This window comes from Mya arenaria, chromosome 10 (genome assembly GCF_026914265.1).
Source record: "Mya arenaria isolate MELC-2E11 chromosome 10, ASM2691426v1".
NCBI classification, from domain to species: domain Eukaryota; kingdom Metazoa; phylum Mollusca; class Bivalvia; order Myida; family Myidae; genus Mya; species Mya arenaria.
Genome location: NC_069131.1, coordinates 63,218,465 through 63,238,674, shown reverse-complemented (window position 1 = coordinate 63,238,674; position 20,210 = coordinate 63,218,465). Strand labels below are relative to the sequence as shown.

The window sequence follows — 20,210 nt, the reverse complement described above, 5'->3', positions numbered from 1 at the left end:
ATAATATCTTTGGCTATAGTATTAGAAAAAGTTTAAACGAATCAATATTGATACCATTAATACCCTTTTCATAGAAAATTGACTCTAAATCATTTAAAAACATCGAGAACAAGAAAGGCGATAAACACTCTCCTTGTCGTACACCTATTACACATTCATATGTTCCACTCAACTGGTTACAATACTTTATTAGATTAGATATAGGAATAGTAATGGAATGAATACTCCGTGCAATACTTATAAAAATTATGTAGTATAAAGTCACTTAACTGGTATGTTGAATACGAAAGTCTATAAGAAATATACGAAGGAAGCATTAAGTACGATAAAGTTTTATGATAAACTGTGAATAGAGTAACAGATAAAAGTAAACAAGATCAAACGATCATATATATCGCATAATCTAATTCTGTTAAAATATAATGCTTTTTGAATTGCTATCTAGTAAGCATCACAACAAAAGCAATACTTTTTACGAAACGGTTTATGAGGTAATTTCCTGTCTAAACACATTATAGACCGCGTTTGAAGGGAAAGAGTGAGAGGAACTGTCATGTTTTTCTATAAAATTTAGATGGAAAATGAACTACTTTATTGATTCAAATCTAGTTATTAATTCAAAACATAAATAAACGGCGAATTGCTAGAAAAGTGCCAATTAACCTATTCTTTTTTAAATAAGTTGTTTACAAACATGCGGAGTGATACAATTTCTGACTATAGAGAATAAACTTATGTTAAATTACACATGTGAATATTAAAATGCGTAATGGTTATATTGATAACATAATGGAATCTGCAGGGAGAAGCCCCGTTTATATTAAACCGAAAACGACGTACAGTTTTTGTAATTCTATGATTTTTAACATTGACGTTATGAATTCCTTTACAAACAAAGTGTTAGACATACTTTAATAACTGTTTTAATAACAAAGTCTTTATAAAACTCGTAAACTTCGCTTTTTTCTCAATTTCTTCTGTTTTGGGTATTGAACCTTTATCTTTTTCTAAAAAAATATTGACACAATTTATGTTCAAAAATGATAATCAGGACTGAAAACTTATATGTTTAATGATTAGTAGCTTTTCATTAGATAATCCCGTATCAAACCCTACAAACAATACAGTTTAAATGGCTACCGGAATGAAATGCAGTGACTTTTTAATGTAGGGAAAAACGTGTATAGTGCGTTTTTATAAATGTGTGTTTGATACAAAACATGCAGTATATGAAAAGGTCCAGTGTATCTAAAAACGGACACGAATGTGTGGATTTTCATATAGCATCAGTCATTTGTGTATACTGGATGACAGACTTTCTCTTTGTATACATACTTATGTGATACACTACACAAACAAACTCAGTAGCAAAAAGTTTAAACATAAACCCGGTTTAATGGCACTGGGTAAACGCCAAAAAAAATAATAATCACAACAATCCTTAATAAAGAAAAAAACTTAAAAGGTAAATCAAAGTATGTAAAAGTTTCTTTATATTATTAACAATATTGGTATTATATAATTTTGCTGCTCAAATACAGGACAAAAGTCATTCCTACACCAATTTAGTTTCTCCAATTAGACAGTAGTGGTTATGGAATAATGAAGACTGCTTACTGACGCTTACTTGTGTGTACAGTACTGTCAAGACTAGATGTTTTGTGTTTGAATTCCACCAGTGAAACGTTTTCGAGGCCTCTCACACTAGACCCAAGTACTAATCTTTATTCAGGCACAATATATACATAGTGATTTATTACCGCCTTCAGCGATCTTTACAATCAAGCTTAAATAAATTGGTATTCACAAACCTTAGCAACGGCCACAGCGTCTATTTCTGTTTGAAGAAGCAAAATTGATTTCATTATTTTTCCACTATGTGCAAAATGCGGGGCGGTATTTTACAATATCAGTTCATTACTTAACAATATGCATGGTAAAATACGAATTAATTCGTAAAACGTGACCCATCGGATGCACGAATCAAGTATGAATTAAATGAAAAGTATTAATTGAAAAGTAATTTTTAAACAAAACGTGTGAGTTTTTGGCAACATTTGTTAACAGTAGCCGCACAGATGCATTGATAAATATTGCAAAGATGACACAAATAATTCTGACGGCGAAAATAGCTGTGTTAATACTTTAATAAGAAGTCAAAATGAATGACTTGCAGTTGAAACAAAACTGAGCTTTAAATAGCTCGTATATAAAATAAATGCATTTTTTACAGCAGAACCATTTCACTTGTTTTTACAAAACGGTTCTTAGACAACGCTTACTCTAATCTAACCAATCCGTATCCGTTTTTTCATTGCTTCATTTCTCATATACACGTTTGCCATTAGAAGTATATATACAACTCCTAAAACACGATTTCCACTAGGCAAAATGGATCACATTTGATGAACAGTTCAGCATAAAACTGTATTCAAATGCCAAAAAAAATAATATGTTATTTATCAGGCGCTTATATCTAAAACATCTTTCATAACAATAATAATCAATCAATATTTTAAAAATGTTTTGGTTGAACGAACTTTAAACAAACTGGAAACACTATTTCATACTGGAACAGAAACTCTAATGGGTTGTAAATAAACGAGTTCAGTGGTACCTGAGTAGCTTAATATTAATTAAGTTGGACTTACCACTATGTAAGTGTATAAAAATTAGTTATTACCTCTTGGGGTGTAGTTACATATTCAGAAAAGGTCCATTGCTATACACTATTATCATGATTTACATCATAGTTCATACAGGTCACATTCCTCAATTGTATAGATTTATGTATATGCTGATAATGAAAACTTTAGACAGTTATCAAGTGTTATGGTTTGATCGTTCATCAGTAGGTATCTGTTTCGTCTCAATAAAAACTTAATACTGTAAACAGCTGGTATATAAGATACAAAACAATGAAAAACGATCCGATGTCAGTTGAAAAACACACAAAAACGTAGAAAAAACAACAATCAAACATAGAATATTGACATCATAGGATGTTGTACCGCGAATTAAAAGCAAAAGAATAACATTCAGACATAACAAATGCATGAGAACAATACTTGTATACATAAATTTAAATTCAATTTATTAAATAGAATATGCATACTAGTATCATGTTAAAGAATATATATAATAAATTATGCTTTATAAACTTCGTTGAACATTGTAAGTCAGAGGCATCTTTTACGACCAAGAACTTAATAATTAAAATATAATTGTTAATTGTTGTCAATGTCACTGATCATCACATATATCTTAACGGCTTGGAATTCATCGTTTTATAATAACATCCAATTTATATTCACATGCGAACATGCGAACAATACAGACGTCACATAAATCATACCCGATTGTATCATAAATCCTCAAGAGACTACGAACCTACACACGCCTACTTAACGCCAGATCTACCACTTATCGGAAGTGCAAACAAAATATGCTGTCGACTTTTCCGTGGTATGTATTTTTGTACACACGTGACCAATCTTTTATCTGATATTTCTATTAAATGAGCATATATAGAAAGTCTTTACTACAGGTTGGCTTCGATTTCGCCTTGATAAAACGCAAACTGTAGTGGGAGAAGCTTTTTTCCGCACGGGACTTGTGAATATTTTGATACCTTTTTGGTTTTCAACTGCAATTAGGTGCAAAAATACACATTAAGAACCTTCCGGTGCATATCAATAGAACTGTTGTGTGAATTTGTTACGTCGGCAAACATTACTACTCACAAGCTCTTCTTAAAAAGGAAATATGCACATAATTATAAAAGTACTGGCGCTGCTGCTCTTGCTATGGTGCGGTGGCACTGTCCAGAATGATTTGGGTTGAATGTGGATAGTAATATAGTGGATAGAATTTAATGCCTTATGGAAGGAATGCATAAGGTCACTTGATATTTTGTCGCGTAATGCCAACGCTCACTTAACTTTCGTGATAGTTCGTTCAGTAACCAACCAACAACTGTTCAAGTGTTCTAAGTCTTTATTGTTCCACGTTCTTTCTAAGTATAATAATCAGTATATAATACAGCATGACATTTAAGGTAATCTCGCATCCTAACTGCCGTCCATTTAGGACCCAAGGCCTCGTTCCTTGCCTTGCCTAACCGCAACTCTGTTTTCACATCCCAAATCATTTTTTTTTATACTAATTTGTTGTCTACCTATGACAGCTTTACAACCACAGGAATACACGTTTTTGTAATTAACATGGCCATTTTGTACATTTGTACCAGGTCGGCTGTCAACCATCTTCATATTCAAATGACAATCAAATATGCATTACATTACTAAACATACAGTGTGTAGACACATATCCATTTAATTAAATCTTAATTATATCTTAAATATAACGTATTACGTCACATTCTATAGTAACTCTGTTACGTGACAATTTTAACCATGCAGTGTTGTGCTTATTTTGCTTTTCTGTTGTTGAAACAATGGCCTATGCGAAATACATTAACCAACGTGAAACCAATCACGAAAACAGTAGGCTGTATGGCGGCATATCTTACCATAAAACTGCCTCCTTTTAACCTTAAGTCCACAAAGCGAAGTCTTGTATGTCGGAATGCTAGGTTCAAAAGTGCAATTCGAAGATAACCTGTGATACTCTTTCAAAACAATATTTAGATTTCTTGATTTGGACAAATGCTTGGAAGGCGTTTTCAGCTGTGTGTTGGGTGAAATAAATTTTGCGCTTATATATCGTATGCCAATGGTTTCTGTGGAGTTCGTTTTTGTTTCGAATATCGTGTCTCCCAAGGCGGGCTTGGGCTTTTTGCAACAGTCAAAGAGAGATTTGAAACGGTCATCTCATCTTTTTCTGATTGTTATAAGTAGGCACTTTTTCTTTAACCGTTGAAAAAATCAATATGAAATGTACAAACAGTTATTAGTCGTTATGTTAGGAGGGTGATTATTTTATTTTTTGCATTCCAAAATCCAGTTATTTTATACATTTAAAGAAAATCACATTTAACAGACAAATGACGCTTAATGGACTCCAAAACCATTTGCTTAGGAGGTTATAGTATTTTTGCAATTCGAAACCCAGTAATTCTAATTATTAGTATAGAATAACGCATAAAACGACAGAATAAAACATAAAAGACTAAATAAACTACCGTGTTTTACAATATAGTAATTTGGCAGCATACGTATCAATAGAATATCAAGGAATTTAATGTGTATTGGGTAAAATATAAAATATACATACAACTTTAAAGTATTAACAACAAATTGTATGATAAATTGAAAGAACAGCAGCTCCTGCAATATCAATCTAAATACGAAATCATTAAAGAAGCTTTCATTTCTTTCTAAAAGTTTGTATAACATGTTGTTCATTTTTAACAGTACTATTCATTTGTGAGCAACATAATGCCGTTATGATGCATAAAACTCGCGTTAGCCTTTATACAATAAATGCCCCTAAAACGGTAGTAAGAACAGGTTGCTTTGTATATAATTGGATGATGGAACTATCTGTTATTATTTATTCACAAAACATAAATACATCATTTGTAAACTTAACACATTATCGCCAAGGCGCTTGGTCAATTATTAACTCAAATTAATCATTACACTCGTTAAAACGAGATCTAAATGAATATGTATTGACAAACACATTATAACAAAAGTTCTTGTTTTATAGAAAACAATATCAAGTGACGTATAGAAAAGGACAAGCGAATTCAACGATATTTTAGCAATGTCAAATGGTGTATGTTGTTTATCAAGTAGCAAAAATAAAATGAAAAACACAGAAACAAGCCCAGTAGACTTAAATTAAAAAAAACAACACTGTTAACGCATCATCATAGTTTTACCGATAAATGATAAGTATCGCGTTGAAACACGAGTGCACAGGAACATGAGTCTTCTTAACTAGTTTGTGTGGTCATAACTTCACACTTGTCCCTAATAGAGTATACCTTTCTTACCAAGATTGCATTTAGCCAAAACCATAAATGAATATATTTTTGCAAGTCGGAAAGCATTAACATGTTCACTACCAAAAGTATACAAACATTCGCACATTAATTCATGTTGTCCTTAATAGTCAAGACAAAGCGTTCATTCTGATGCTACGACGGATTTTGTATTATAAGCTTTATTTATTGTCATCATTGTCAGGTCGTTATGTACATGTAATTTATGAAAACACTACAGCACAGTTCTTTTTGTACTCTTTAATGGAACCATTGGAAGTAGAAATGCCGTGCAGGACGTTTTGTTGAACGTTTTAAAAATATGTCTGATAAAAAGCATGTTCTCATTGACGATTCTTAAGTCAATGGGGGAGGCCAGACAGTTCAACGTTGAAAATCAATGATTAGTTAATTTTGAGGTACCGATATATATATATACCAAACGTTACACATACATGTGTTGCAAAATTGTTGGTGTTTAGAGTGTTGAGCTTAATTAACACTTTCTTATTATTTTACTTTAATCAGGTTTTTGTTTAAATTAAGCTTTCATTTAAACAACACATTCGTCGACAATATGCAACGACATTTAATGTTATTGAATTCAATGCATCAAACCGAAAACAATCATCATATTTCGTGAATAATTATGAGCTACAGTCTCTAATCCAATTTGTTCACGTTATCAACAGAAATCAGTATGAATATCCCAAAGCTCTTAATAAATTGTACAATTGAAAATGTTATTTGATCATACTTTGTACTCCTATGACATTATCATAGCAGGTTGCCAGTTTTCAATTACAATGATAACAGGACACGTTCATTCTTCATTATAATAAATTATTTTATTGTCGGCTTTGTTATGCTTATGAAATAAAATGCATCGGTCTGAGTAATTAAAAAATAAAAGTATGTCAGATATGTACATATTTAATACATATTGTTTTATTTCGTTCACTCAACACTCTCTGGTTTGGACTAAGTAATGTCTTATTTCAACAAGCCAAGTAAAATAATTGATTTCGTATAGCCTTTTCAGGCTTAAATTAAATACTCTGTAAAGACCGAATTGAATACGTTAATTTTATAATCAGACAGCAAACCAAATCACATTTTTATCATTGATAATAGTATCCTTGTAATACTGAACAAGAGCGACTCCAATGTTCTTCTGTTCTGTGGAGGAAGTGGCATAACTCAACATCAAAGCCAGAGATAGGTTCTGCTATGAATGTGTAGTATGTGTGTGTTAAAATATTCATTTAAATTTCTTGAACGTTTATATGTAAGATTACTTATGGAGGGTTTGCAGGCCGATTAGGACCAACTCGAATTGTATTTGCCCACCACATTAAGTACAAACAGATTTATACACACAACACCATTAATATAAATATACTGCAGTTTCTTGTTGAAGCCTGTTATCAAAAGATTCCCAAGTAGTCGTCACTAAAAAGCTTTCATTTTAAATATGTCATTAATATAGTAATACGACACAAATTATTATATGCTTCATAATAATACTTTCAATAAGTAAACATTGATTGTTATTACAGATAAAAAATATGTATTGCATCTGTTAACGATTTTTAAAAATGCCCCTTTCAAACCCAGTAGAGTGTACACTGCTGTCATTAGGCGACGTGCCATGTGAAGCACATGTTAAGTTTGTCTTGTCGGAGATACTCAGTCTTGTAACAATCGTAAAGTCAGCCTTTTCCGTATCCAGCGAATTGTTTCTGCGCGTAAAATATGAGTGCATTTCGTTCTCATAAAACGAAGACCTCCTCCTTTTTCGTAGAAGTTTGTTGTATACTCGAATATAGCCTTGCTGCACTTCTGATCTTCTCACGGCGTAAATAACAGGATCGCATATTGTGTTTAATATGAGGAACAGGAACAAAATGGAGTTAACTAGGAGCAGTCGGTCGATGGTAGCTTCAGTCATTTTGGAATAGTCGGGTCTCAATATGTACAATACGGTATGGTATAATCCTATTGGGCACCAACAAAGTGAAAATGTCCCAATTATAAGGAATGTTGTGACAATGGCTTTCATGGAATGGGAACTTTCTAACCGATTATGGCGGTCATCCCGAACTAGTTTCCTTACTTTGTAGTAGATCCGTGTGTAGATGATCAAAAGTCCGACTAGAACGATGAAAATAAATATGACAATGACAAGTTCGTAGTTAAATGTTGTTCTATTCACAGTATTAACATGACCACAAAATGTTGCTTCTTCTGCCCGAAAGCTTGGTATACTTACAAATAAATCCAACACTCCGCAGAACATGCTTGTCGTCCATAAAGCTGCAATAATGATTTTCACTTTTTGCTTGGAGAAAATGCGCTCGTAATATAAGGCCTGCATAATAGCGACGTAATGGTCTACAGCCATCAAAACAAGGTTGAATAATGTTGATGTCAGCGCGATATTAAGGAACATTTTTCTGAGAACAGGCGTGCAAGGGTGATGGCGATGTTTAAGCGTGAGAATATCATTAAACACACAGGAGAGTATCACGATGATATCAGACACACACAAGTTAATGATCAGGGTGTTATACGGTGACCATCGCTCGCGAGGAACGTTTAAAGTAGCCATTATTGAAAAAACATTTGCTAAAAATCCGATTACTATCAATAAAAGCTTAATAACATCCGTGGGGTCCGTAAACCATTGATATGCACCACTGTCTTTAGCCGTCGTGTTACCATGGTTCCCTGTTACGTGTTCCATAATGGTCAAAGTCACCAAGGGGATTATTGCAGTTGTTATATTGTACATGTTTCTTTCTTCGTTTAATTGCTAAACTGCTTTTAGTGCTGATTACGCTTATCGATTTTGCGCTACGTTCCTATATCTATTTATCATACTACTGTTAATACTTTGCATCAGTCATTATTGGAATTTGTTTCATTTAATATAGTTTATATCAAAAAGTCGCTCGTTTGTAATCCTGTTTTTGCGTTGAAGTGTGTTTTCGTCTTATACTTCTCATTTTAATGTCACTTTATCCGTCTGATTTACACTGCCACTTTCTATTTCTTATTTCTTCCCTCACGTTTTCTACTGTATCCTTTGTACTTTTACTGTCACTTTATCCTTTGTATTTCTACTGTCGATTTTCTTTTCAAATTCCTTACGTTACTTGATCTTTCTTCAAAGAGTTTCTATTGATTCCTTTATATTGTATTGAACTTTCATAGCATGGCTAGTCCTGTATTCCGCTAACGCTCAGAATTCCAGACGGTAGTTTTCTCTAATCGGTGGTATTCTGTCCTAAAAATAAACATAATGCTTGACTGATTTTTGAAGTATTGGCCATTCCAATATGAATATTTGATATCCAAGATGCTGCAAAATAGATTCATAATTCTGACAATTTACATTTTATTCTGAGAGTGGCTGTCGAAAATATCGAATGAGTTTGCAACAGGGTGAGAACAATAGAAGAGTATATCTAATAGGCAGCATTTCTTCTATAAATGTGATTGTATATTATTGTTTGCTTTAATATCATCAAATTGTTTGTTTCGAGTGTATACATGTAAAATATGTCTTGCTAATGAATGCGTGTACTTAAGTCCAATTATACGCATTTGAAAATGAATGTACTTTTTTAAATTTAGTACATTTGTGACGGATTTGACATTAATAATCAATACATATACAAATATGATTTGTTTATCGTTAAAATCGATTGGGCGTTTTGATTTTAATCCACGTTGTCACAATTTTCAGAGTTAAAAAAGCGTCAAAATATCGACTGTATAGCTTAAATATTTTGTTTAATATCAACCTATGTTGTGCCACTTTAAACTTTGAGTCATTTAAACAAGGTGACAAAACACATATTGTCCCTGTATTGCGATTGTATTATTTGCAACAAGGCCTTGTCTGAAAGAAAGCCAGCAGATGTGTTTAAAGATAACATACCATAAAAGTAAACTTAAAAGAGGATTGTGAATAACAAATCTTCTACGTGCCTTTAAACCTTCATTGGTTGCAAAATATGTCATTTTATGTCCAATTTAAGTTCAACAAAAGAGCAAATATACAATATGTAATACAAATATATATCATACACGTTTGAAAACTAATATTTACATATTAGTAATCAGCCATTAAATACCTCTCAAATGGTACCAACATTATATGTGGTCAAACGGCATCAATATTTAATATAAAGATTAATTAGGCTATCCAAACGCTGGCTTATTTGTTAGTCGGATATTTAAAGTTCATTGCTTGCTTTAGCGTATTGAGGAAGGTTTTGCTTTGCATTTAATAAGCGATTGTGAAAGGCATATAGCTCATACTTATAGTTTTTGTAAACTGTTAGCGATACGTCTGACATTCCTCTGAATTCAGGTAGATACACTACGCAATGCTCACATTTTTTAAACATTATCTTCTTCTTACATAGCTGTATGTGTTTTTTCCTCCTTGAACGCAATACGTATTTAGCTGTTCAAAATACATTTACACCAGAGATTTATAAAATCACATTACATTCGCCGTATGTATATTTAAATGATACGTACCTCAGTCAAATGTATCCAACACCATTAACTGTTTTCTGTTAAATGAATATAGCATGTATCTTCTGCAATCATATATTTTTATGTTTGCTGCAATACAAATTGTTCCTGTCCCGCTGACATTCGTTTGCGACTGATCAGCGCTGCTGCTCAGCTGTTATCGAATAAACACATATTTTGGAAACCGGATCGTCGGTGTTCGTAAATACTTGCAAACAACTGTTGTGTATGATTGGTTATTGAAAATTGTACTATACTAAGTCTCTATAAACCAAGTCTAACACTGTCTTACTATAAACTAACGTTGCTTTTAAATGATAGTTTTTTTTTTCAGAATTTTAAACGATATTATCATCTATGGTAGTTGATGGTTGATGGTCAAATGTGATCTACGTGATATAAAGATAAGATTTGTGCTAGGTTCATTTATACTAACAACACTAATTGTAATTACGAAGCAAATTAAATGGCTATAAAATTTGTCATTAAAAAAACATGGCTATGTCTAAGATTTATTCACAAGTTAATCCTTAATGCCACACTTATGACAAAATAATGATTCCTTTGACACGCTTGGTCATAATAATTGCATTTTATAAAAAAACGTTCATGCATGTAAATTTAATACGGAAATGAATGTAAAACCTGATGCACTTTCCTCAAACGGTTAATGTTTTCCAACATAACTTATTAAAATATTTTAATATTTGTTTTAGATATATTTAACTTTTATAGGATGCAATATGTTAAGAAATATATATTTCTATATATATGCTTTCAGGTGGTATGTTAGTGATATATAAATGATATTTCACTCATTTCTCACTGCTTTGAAATTTACACCAGCTCTCAAGTGTAAACATCACATCAACGCGCACAGGGCCAGGATATTATATAAATGACGTAATTTCCAAGATGACATTACTTTTGCATACCGTTTAGCGCGCTTTTCTCAAAACCTATGATTAACCGTCATTTTAAATTCTGATCACGCCACACTTGACATTTAGCTTTTGATTATCATTTATGGGAATTTATTTCGATTTTTGACCTCACCGTACCGTTATCCCCTAAACATTTCTTTAAAATTTTAAACTTGTATCTAATTATGATGATGATTTGACTATTGCTTTAGTCGATACTATCGGTATCAATAAGGGCACATAGATACGTTTGTTCGTTAGACTTCATCGAAATCTTTATTGAAAGAAACACTGTTCTAAATTAAATTTTGATCTGTTTTATTTCATCTAACTGATATAAATTACTAAATTAGGAGATACTTAAAGTAGCTGAATTACACGTTTGACACAGATGATCTGGATATAAATGTGTTTCTTTTCATACAGTTTGTAACAGTATAATTTAATCTACGCGAGGGAGCAGAATGTGCATTTAGATTAGGCGTTTTGTTCAGTAAATAAACAAATGACATCGGGTGGTGTCTGTGATGCTGATAATAAGTTAGATCAAACTAATATACTGAATTGTGTATTACGTGTTCTTTGATTGTTGTGCCTTTCCTTATTTGCTTTTTTTTAATAAATGTATTTTTAAAGAAGGCGATTGTAAAGCTGCTTTGTAGGATTTTGTCTCGCAACATTAAACTACTTAAAACCGCAATGTTTTATCATGCCGATTTGTTCAGACAATTCGATTAGCCTGAACAATTCTAAGACAGTCTTTACTAAACTTAGTTACAATGTCTGTGGTCTTTATCTGAATCACGTATGATCTAATTAAACAGACATATGGCACTATTCAATCTTTTGTTTTATCCCTTTGTTTGTCAATAAAGGACCATATGTACTCGACCATTTCTTATCATATCTCTACTACATTATTAAAACATTTATTGGCATAATATCTTAGCAAAATGTGATCTACAGCCAGATCCCACTGTATAATTATTGCCCTTAAACTGTGAAAGTCTGACCAAATGCAGCAAATCTACTCTCTTATAACAAATGTCTTATCTAGTATTATTTAAATTCCTCGATAAAGAGCCATATTGCATTACACTATTGCGTTACGATTCTTAAATCGAGGTGAATTACACTTTTTGTAGTAACAAACTCACACGAAAAGTTCACTGGTATCATTAGTCTGTAAGTGTTTTTAACTTCAATTGTATGTTTTACAAAAGCATAAACCCGAGGTATTGTAATGGCTTTGTGTTTTCGTCGGTCGCCTCGTCGTTGTGCAAACACTTAAACCTTAAACAAAACTGAACACAGTGGAAACTATTGATCTGGTAATCAGAAAAGTCATGATGGTTAAGTAAGTTCATCTATGTAGTAGAAGCGCAAATGCTGATAAAGGTAGTGACTAGAACGGTAGGAATGTGTTTACCGTCACCCTTAGCCAAATGTTTTCTACGCTACGCTGTGGTACTATGTAAGCTTTTACGCGTTGATGAAACAGCGGTAATAAGAAAATGAAATAAAGGCATACTGCCCTGCATTAAATATCTTTTTTTATATAACTTTTTTGTTATCCATTACTAGAACTAGTTTTGATAAAACAAAGAGTATTTTACATGTTCTACAGACGGTTATTAATGCAGATTATCTCAGTACGACATGTCGGTTCATTTGTACAAATATACTTTGAGATATACGAGTGCGTAACACGCGCATTTAGACCAGTCGACTTTCCTTTGTTATTAGTCAATATCTTGGACATATCAAAAAAACATTAGGGCATTTTAAGGGCGCACCTAACTGCGTGTGCCCCTTTCCGCAGGAACCACACAATAATGGGCGCTCAAGTTTAAGAGGTCCTCCCAAACAAACATTATGACTTCTTCTAGTCTAAAAATGAGCATTTTTTTCATGTATATATTTTCTACCATATTCACATGACACTGTTTAAAGGAGGAAGAGCGAACCACCACGCCAAGTATCTGCTAGTTAATATGATAGCGAGCAGAGTTTTCTTACTTTTTTGTTGTCTTAGATCTACCAGTCCCCACTACCCTCCCCCAAACACACACACCGTTTAACTAAGGTTTTGCTTTGAATTTTGAGGATTGTTGCTCATTTAAGATGAGGCGATAAAATGCCGATCATCCTGCTTGATCCCTGAAACTACGGGGAACATGATACACTTATATGTTGCTTTTTTGTCTTGCTACTGTAGTATGAATTATCTATTATACATTGATTGCACTTTTCAAAACTGAACGGCATATGACAAAAATCCGTTCTGACAATTATTTATCAATTGCAACATTTAATACGTCGTCATTATATTCATACTCCCTTCCATATAGTACTTTTTGCGTGGTATGTCATTGAAATATGTAGCCATAGGACCTATTGACATACATGTTAATCAATGATTCACACAAACATAACAATATAATAAATCGTCTTTTTTATTTTTTATACTAAAAAGTTGTTTATGATAGGATTATGTCGTGGATAATTGTTACCTTTATTGGAATCAACGGGGTTAAATAATGCCATATACATATAAAATTGGAATTGTAAATTTGTTTATTCATTTCTCTTTAAGCTGCAGAAACATGTTGTTTGAGGTATTTATACACTACAACATAACTTGGAGGGGCAATAGCCTTTAACGGAGATTTAAACGATATGATATCCCATTATTTCAGCATTTTTAAAACATCACACAATAAAGCTGCTACCGTTTCTAAGAACTTTCCGAAAGCCTTGATGTGATTTTAATACTGAGTGTTCCTGTCATTCGTTTAAAACTGATGAGCACGGCTGCTTAACGTGGTATACATAAACAAAGGCTGCTAGACTTATTAAGTCAAAATACGGCTCTATGATATATATAATTCTTTAAGGCTGTATTTCAGTATAGCTAAGACATGTGCAGTTCGAGTGGGATTTCAGAATAATTGAATACTAGCGGAGCAGACGATATATCTAAAATGTCAAACGAATTGAAAACATACGTATTTATAGTGTTTAAGTATGCATTAATGCAGCAGAGTGCTCTTGTAAATACGGATATTGATGTTTTACTATACCTGCATCTATAATCATTGTTTTTAAGTATAATGCCTAGATTGTATGCCTCACCCACCATTTTGTACCCACCACTGCACTGTATAAGCGTTATTGTAGTTTAGCTTGGCTGCTTGTCAATGATTAAAATCTGGTGTTATAAGTGAGTTTCCTCCGGGTATTCCGGTTTCCCCCACAACACAGGACCACTGTCCCGCGTTAAATCGTGTCAACGAGACTTATTAATATAATGTTGTAATAATAACTGGTGTCCTACCAACATCAAATTGACGACATTTTGTCATCACTAAGTTTATATTATGATTTGTTTACTGGTATTTGAAGGATTTTATCCAAGTAGAAAGTCACATTTAAATGATTTGCCAACTGTATATCACATTAAATGTAAAACATCACGTCTTTAAAATGTAAGTTTTATGCCCTATATTTTAATTTAACATTACTTTAACTGTTATTATTTTAACAAATAAAAACAAATGGCAATTATTTTATGAAATAATAATGAAATATAAATGGCATTTACTCAGCTATTGTAATAGTTCGCTTCAGACAAATACGTAACAGTTATCACTTATGATAAGCAGCTTTCATTTCTTGTCATATTTTATCAAATTGTATCACACTTTTGTAATATAAAATGTTACAAGAACTGCGTTTAGATACTTGAGGTGTATTCGGCTCGAGTGGATTTTTTCCACTTTGGATTTCACGGGGGGCAAACATAATTACCGTACAGTATTAAAATTACTGGTTAAACACTTAAAAAACACGTGTTTCCAAAACTAAATATCATTTAAATGACGCACTATGTTGTTTTAATACTTAATTTAAACATCGCGCACTGATAAATGTTTGATGTGACGTCCTCAATGTTGAACAGGGCCGTATTGCACCTACATTCGCTGGGGAAAGCAGACAATTCCGTAGCGAAAAAATAGGAATAAATAAGGTGTTAGACGCACGCACACTGGCAGCTGGATTAACTATCGTTGTCTTCACGAAAAGCCCCAGTTCGAAAACAACGTTCAAGATAATGGCTCTTTGGCATTGCTTTTCGGTGCAGAATATGAGACTGGAACACCTTACTTCATAAACTATTTAAACGACCACGACGTATCATATGTAGTTTGCCCTTGACTTCATCGATTCCAGCTAGGACTGAGTGTAATTCTGAATGGCAGACGGAATATAAGGGTTTTCCGACGGTCAAGTATTAAAACCAAGCGGGCGGAATGGAATTTGTTTGTATAGATAATGATCCTGAGAAAGATTTGGGTGGTAATCAAATCAACAATGACGGCGCTGTGAAGTAGTTGCATATGGCGCATTGAAATCTCCGCGAAATCATATAGATGATAGTATTACCTGTGTCGTGTGTTCGTTGATTAGACATATCGCCTGTATACGTTGTTATAAAGAACGTGAATGGTTAGTTGTTTAAGAACAGGGACAAACATTTAAAAAATGTTTAGAATAACAATAGTATGATAAGAATAAAAAAGTATTGACTGTGAAAACGGGAAATCAAACTAAATTAAATTAAAAGAAAACACCAATATTACTGAACGACACGGGTAGTAGGATTGGCATGATGACTATGTTACCAATTTTAAATTATACCATTACAGTAATGATATGAATGAACTTATTACAAAATATCAGCGATCTGAACTTCGTATTTAAATTTTGCTTTTGTTAATTCTTTAACGGTTGCCGAGTAGTTTTTGGGAATATTGAAATGCGGATTAGGTCCGTCCATCCTTATATGACTTCATTTATCCGTCTAGATATATTTTCTGTTTGCTCATATTACATTCATAATCATTATCCTACTTCAGCTTGAGGTAAAATTGTACTTTTATTCCAAACTTAGTTCAGTTACAATAACATATTTTTAATGTTTAGTACTCACATGATAATATATAAGCATGAGTTCGTTTTTAAATAAAAATCGTTATGTGCATAACACAATGCTTCAAAGGCAACATAAAACACTATTTGATAGACTCAGACCAAATAATTTAAACTAGTTACGGAGTGGAGTTGATTGCTTCGGAATGGGATCGGTAAAAAACACAGCAACACTACGGATTGAAATCGAAAAAACACAACAGTCGCTCATTGGACCTATAATCGCACGTAACAACTTTAAAATTGAAAGTGTAAGTAAATTATTCTTAGACGACCGCGTTGAACGTCACTGGATACAATGTCTAAATGTCTTTATCAGGCTAAGAACTGGTTCGATAAGAGATTAAAACAATAATTTTGATCGAATAATCAGTTACAAGGCTATCAGAGTTGCAGGGCTTATCCTATGTTGCCTTACAATACGATACAATTTGAACAAAAGAAATACGTAGAATGTTTTACAGTGGAAACTCACTCAACCGGACAAGATCCGGACTGGGCAAAATTCCCGGTTTAGTGAGGATTCCGGTTTAGTGGGATTTGATGTACGGGGTAAGTTTACTCAAAATATTAACTGAGTTAACCTTTATAGTCTTTTGTTTGCCAGGGACAGTTCAATTCTCCGACGTTTAGACGGAGGTTGAGACATGATTAAAGCACTTGCAAAAGTGATAAGCATAATTAAACCTTTCTGCGTTTTTATAATCATCTTTTTTCAAAGTCTTGAAATAAAACAACTCGCGTAATTTAATGCTTGTTTAGTATGTTTGTGATTTAATTAACGCACCGTTCTAATTTGATTCAATCATAGAAGTCTTAAGATAAAACAACCCTCCAAAATGATCACTAAATATCCGTTTCTAGTTCTTTATTTTCTGTAACAAATAAATTAATGTTTCAATCAATTTTCTTTTTACAAGTTTGATTATTGCGCGACAGTCAATCCACAGCGCAATCATCATTATCGAGTTAATACAACATCACAGGTGTAATATTTAACGACGCACCGGCTGTCAAAACAAAGTGACACGCGATTCGCGAATTCCTAATACACAAAATTATTTTGACATGTTTGAACAAATAAAGGTCCGGTTTTGTGAGATAAAATTACGTTGACAACTAACAAATTTTCTCGATTTTTTGTCCGGTATCCGGAATTCCGGGGTTCCGGTTTTGTAGGGATTTTTTACATTGAAAATAGAAGGGGAAAACGGGACCCTGAAAAAAGTCCGGTATCCCGAGGATTTCGGTTTTGTGGAGATCCGGTTTAGTGAGTTTCCACTCTACCACATTTCACAATATGTTGCATCGAACCTACAACTTTTCAGTCGCCAGTTGTCAATCAAACAACACGTTTATCAATAATATATTTTGTCAAACAAAACAAATGCTGACTATTGACTTGTTTCTTTAATTTAAGAATTGGTTAAAGATTGATTGTATTTACTCACATTAAAATAATAAAAAAAAACAATAGCTGAATGCTGAAATAAGTGAACAGGAACACATGAGAAATACTGCCTTCTCATGAGATGAAATAGAATGTTGACCACTCAGTAAAAAATCAGCTACGTAAAGCAGTTTTCCTGTGGAGTCATATAGCAAAAGGTATCGTATTTAATTCGACCAAGACTCGTCTCGACGGATAGAGATTAGTACAATACACAACATTGTCGGTTTCATATCATTTTGTTGCTTATTACTAGTATAATACTTCCGTGCATGTGATGTTCGTTAGTCTTGCAGTTAGTTGTAAAGATAGACACATATGGAAGCAAGTATCTTCCGATATCCAAAAAAAAGAAAAATCGAACCTCGTATTCTGCGAACATTTAATGAGTGTTTTATCAGAACTTGTATTTTAAGATATCAATGCTCAAAGGCATTTGTTGTAATCTTTTCATGTAATGATAACTGTTTAAAATGTTCCTTTTATGCAAACAATTCATTTTGGGTCCGTTTCTCATATCTCTACGCTGAATTCAGATCCCAAAGATATACACTAAAGGATTGCAAAGAGTAAACAATTCAAAAGCAAGATTTATTCATCAACATTTCAAATGCCCCATATGCCTCGAAAATTTGTTGACAGGCATCTAATTTCATGGTCTATGAACCATTCTACTATCTTGTTGCAAACGGAGCTACGAACTATTAAGATACAAATCATTGATCTATGAATTATATGCGTCGGGTTTGCGGGCATTTATATATAATTGCAGCTGTGCGGCTACTGTAAAAGAGTTGCCCTATACTTCTACCACGCTATTATTCGACATAATTGTTTAGTCTTCACAGTAGAATGCAAACCGCTATTGCACTTCTCTTGATTTTGTAAAAAAATTGTTTTCGTTTGATTTAAATGTGATATGTGCTTTCGATGAATCAGCGTTCTCGAATGAATGTATCTGTTACTGTGATGTATTGAGGTCGTAAACAGCCGTCACGTATTTCTCCGACAGTGAAATGATCATGATTCTTATTGGCGTTGACAATGTTGGTTTATACTAATTGATTAAAGCTCAATTATACGACTGTTGTGTTGGTTCATATTAATTGGTGTTAGCTCAATTATACGACCACTATCTTGTTTCATATTAATTGGTTTTAGCTCGATTATACAGACCGCTGTATTGGTTAACATCAATTGATTTAAGCTCAATTATACGACCGCTGTGTTGGTTCAAATTAATTGGTCTAAGCTCGATTATACAGACCGCTGTATGACGATATGAATCACTCTTTGTTTCTCTTTCTGTGTAGAAACCGGTACGTGTAACTTTTGTTAGAGGCCATAAAAATTCTCCTGGTTGAACTCAGTAAGCAGCCTCAATCAAACCATGACTACTTTTTAAAAGATTATCTATATTGTATTTATAAACTATTATAATCTATATCAGTTGGTGCGTAAATGATTTTAAGGAAATTATTCACACAATTGTGAATAAATATGACATTTCTAGTGTTACTGCAAATACGTTAATACTTATTAAACCTGTTTAAACAGGCGGCTAATCACGGGAATAACTAAACATTTCTTGATAACTGTATCTTTTTTGTTTTGAAAAACCCCAATGATGCTGCCTCGTAACAGAAAATGATAATGTTAGGTAATGTATGAATACTTTACATTTCAGATGGCTTTGCATGTTTTCAATATAATTTGTTTGGATAATAAAAAGAAACAAACAGAAGGAAAACGTCACGTGCCAAACGCTAGCGATGCAAATGTTTATTTACACGAGAAAAGGCCACACGAGGTATTCTTAATTCGTTTAGTTGATAGATGTGTGTACAGATATGACGTTAAATTGTAATCCATTTATAAGCGCTTCTGGCTGGTAAATTGGACATTTACATGGATAACGTATTTATTAATTTCTAGTCTTGATGTTCTCTTTTATCCCTGTTCTATTTATAGTGCCATTCATTGTGTTGCTACGTCAGCTAATTTGTCTCGGTTTCCATTTCATATTTCCGGTGCTATGTATCATAAAGGCCTAGTTATTGTAGGTAATTACGTTTGCTAATTTAGTGTTTCAACAGTTCAAACATGTATTTGCCAATAACGATTTATTATAAGTAGAATGCGCGTGTGTGTATGTTTTTTCCCGCCGAAATAAATGCATCTTATATTATCGAAATAGTTAATTAAATATATAAACCATAATCTTATTTTCAGTAACGTTTCAGTTTGCAAAAGGCTCTTGCATATCACCTCCATGATGCCCTTTGTAGTGTATTTTAATGATGATACAAATTAAACTTTAGATACAATAGAGAGTACTTGGACA

The 20,210-nt window shown here is 32.9% G+C and overlaps 1 protein-coding gene across 1 annotated transcript in view; it reads right to left on the bottom strand.

Annotated features, from left to right (window-relative positions):
- The window catches only part of LOC128206077 (melanocyte-stimulating hormone receptor-like), a 138,072-nt gene that overhangs the window by 13,197 nt on the left and 104,665 nt on the right, over positions 1 to 20,210 (bottom strand). The window lies entirely within an intron of this gene.